General features: G+C 41.0%; 1 pseudogene; it reads left to right on the top strand.

The window, feature by feature from the left end:
• The first annotated feature begins 2,062 nt into the window (after positions 1 to 2,062).
• On the top strand, positions 2,063 to 2,464 carry LOC147633173 (3beta-hydroxysteroid-dehydrogenase/decarboxylase pseudogene; annotated as a pseudogene).
• Positions 2,465 to 3,482: the final 1,018 nt, after the last annotated feature.

The raw sequence follows: 3,482 nt of genomic DNA, 5'->3' as shown, positions 1-3,482 counted from the left end.
AGTTCTATACTACTGCACATGCAAAAGGGGACCATGCTTGCTTATCAAATGCACTTGAGTCTTTTACTGAGGAAATGTATGAAGGAGATTGGTTGCTTATTGGCCAATACTTGAGTACTTTGACAAGGCAGGAAAATTGGTCTGATTTAGAATTCAAGAGGATCCGCAGAAAAACATATGAGTATTTTCTAAAGAATGGGTACCTGTGGAAGCATCCTAAGCAGAGGAATGCTATGCCACAGAGAGTTATATGTGATAAAGAGACTAAGGGAAGCTCATGAAAGAATTCCGTGAGAGTCTCTGGGCTTGACATCGAAGTGTGTGGGCCACCTTTACCAAAATAAAGGAAAGATATTGGTGGAAAGGAATGTATAGGGATGTATCCCAATATGTGGAAACATGCATGGTATGTCAAATGTACTCGAATGTGCGACATCGTGATGGCCTGGAACCAACTACCCGCCTGCCATGCACTACAAATGGGTAGTGGATTTAGTTACAGTGCCCTTGGGAATTTGGCAGATGCAGTACGTAGTACTTGCAAGAGAAGACCTGACAAATCAGGTGGAAGGGCGTGCTCTTAGAACAAAGAGCACGGAAATAGTATGCAAATTTCTCTTGGAAGATGTGATTTGTCGGTATGGTTGTGTTGGGAAAATAACAGCTGACAGGGGTGAGCTAGATGCTGAAGAAGCAAGGGAATTCTTTTCTAGAATTGGCATCAAATTGGCCCTAACATGTGCTTACAACCCTGAGGGCAATGGTAAAAGCGAGCGAGGACATCCTCCAATCATTAAAGCTTTGGCTAAGGCATGCATAGGAAGAATGCGGGAGTGGCCAAGGCTGCTACCATATGCTTTATGGCCTGACCGTACGACTCATAGCTCAGTGACAGGATACATGCCTGCAAAATTAATGTATGGTCAGAAGCCGGTAATGCTAGTTGAAGAAGTACTCCCAACTTGGAATGTATTACCCTGGGTGGAAGAATTGAACAAGGAAGATGTAGAGCTTGCTAAAGCTCGTAAAGATGCAAGGTTGAAAAATAAAGAAAGATTTGATAGAAGACACAGACTCCGACCAAAACCTATTGAAGAAGGTGATTGGGTCCTAATGTATGATAGTAGTCTTGACAACCGGTTCACTGTGCAAAGGAAGTTTGCAAAAAGATGGTTTGGCCCTTACATTGTCAAGCACATGCATGGAAATGCCACGTATACCCTGTGTGAGCTTGATGGAATAGAGATAAAGAATTTTGTAGCAAGCAAAAGGATCAAGATGTTTAAAAGAAGGCATGACAGTGATCCTTTTGATTCGCAGGAGACTCAAGATGAGAAGCTTGATAGCTATAGCATGGATATGGTTGAAGAGGAAGAGGATGATCTTCTTGGTAATGTAGAAGATGAAGACGACATCCAGATATATGTGGATCTTGATGATGATTTGGCACATACCAGAGGATGTGCAGGTTTAGAGGGGGCGGATGTCGTGCCATGGCACGTCTATGGTGTGAAACCATGCATGTGAGGCCATTAAATATAAATCTAATGCATGTGATTAAGTGCCATGACTTGACTCATTTTATGATGCCTATGTACATATGTTCATATTGTAAATGAGGTTCAATAAGACGAGCTGAGGCTAAGCCAGGTCTCGAAGCCTTTGTATATCAGTGTGGTGTGAATCATGGAGTTTTTATGCTTATGGTGAACCTTGAGGTAGCACGAATTATCAATGAACCAAAAGGAGCATCACTTTCTTATGGGCTGACAAGAAAGAGGGATTAGTTGCAGTTTTTGATCTTGATGGAGGCATAAGAAAGACTGAAGGACCTGGCACAAGAGGCTTTCATGAGAGATGCTTCAATTGGCAATAGTTTGATCAGCATGTATGCAAAGTGTGGCTCTGTTTCAGAGGCAAGGGAAGTCTTTGATAAGCTACCAATTTGAGATGTTGTAGCATGGAGCTCAATGGTAAAAGGATACGGCATTAACCATGAGGGTTCCTTGGCTATGCAATGTTTCAACGACATGCATGCAAGGGAACAGTAGCAGTTTTCCACATGGTAGCTTCAGATTCATCAATCAACAATTTCAGTCTACACTACAATGTCACTGTTAAAGGAACGCGCAATATAATAAATGCTTGCCTTCATAACAACGTGCACAAGCTCATTTATACTAGCTCACCTAATACTGTTTTTGATGGTGCGCATGGCATCATGAATGGAGATGAAACCCTGCCATACCCTGATCGGCATAATGATTCCTACTCTGAGACAAAAGCACAGGCAGAGGCGCTTGTTCTTGGGGCTAATGGAAAGTCAGGTTTAGTCACTTGTGCTCTTCGTCCAAGCAGTATCTTTGGCCCTAAGGACAGGTTGCTAGGGGGGGGACGTGCAGAGAAAAGGTGGGGAGAGGGAACCAGTCGAGGAAATTTGCAGATTATCTTGTTTTGGGAATAGAGCTTCTGTTCAAGCCTTGTAGGGGTTAGAATTGGAGAGTAATAGAAGATTTATTTAGTGATACGCTTTCTAAAAAATTCCAAAAAATGAAGCGAATTGCTGCCCGATTTCATGCAAGGAGAAAATTCAACGCAGAAGCTTATGAAGATGTCATGAAATTCGGTTTTTGTGAAACAGAGATAAGCTTTTTTTATGAATTCGATTTCAAAAAAAATCGTAATTTCTTAGTAAAGGTTTGGGTTTTAAGGCTTTAATTACCTCAAAAATAAAAACTCTTGGTAAAAGCCTTAATGCTTATGGCCTTAGAAATTGGAGAGTTTTTCTTGCTTTTGTGAGTTGTTGGAATCTGAAAACAGGTTTTCATGAGATCAAGAGTCATCTTGAAATGGTGATGTTGGTAGTATATGAAATATGTGATGTGAACGGTCACATGCATATGGAAATCTTTTGAAAATTGTGCTATGCCTACATGTGTTATGTATGAGGCACTTGGATAAAGGGTCAGGAGATCCATGCTTGGAACTGGTCATGCTCTTGACACATAATTACTTATGTGCAATCATCAAGTTGAATTTGGGAATGTTTTGAAATGAATTGGCACATGTACATATCCGAAATGGAGATGTCTTATGCCCCTTGAAGAGTTATATGTTTTGTTTCTTTGCTGGGATTTGAAGCTACTCTCACAGCCAAAAGTCTCGCACTTGCCCAGTGATACCGCCCACATCACGACATCATGTCAATTTTGTCTAGACTTGTACTACATAGCCTATAGACTTTAAGACACTTCACACATTACTTCACATCATGCACATTTATTCTTTGTACGTTGTATATAGAAACACATTGCATATGGAATTTAAGGTGGCATTGTACATTTATATGTAGGAGCTTGGGTTTTTCCCTTGTGCTCCCAAGGTTTTTTTTTACTCGCACTAGAGACCTTTATTTGAGTGGGGATGCTGGAGCTATATATAGCTAGCTCTTACTCACTCTAGGTCTTGCCTATATATATGTG

This window comes from Cibotium barometz, chromosome 12 (genome assembly GCF_041138505.1).
Source record: "Cibotium barometz isolate CiBa-2024 chromosome 12, ASM4113850v1, whole genome shotgun sequence".
NCBI classification, from domain to species: domain Eukaryota; kingdom Viridiplantae; phylum Streptophyta; class Polypodiopsida; order Cyatheales; family Cibotiaceae; genus Cibotium; species Cibotium barometz.
Note: the sequence above shows the minus strand (reverse complement) of the source record. Positions and strands in the feature narration are given on the sequence as shown.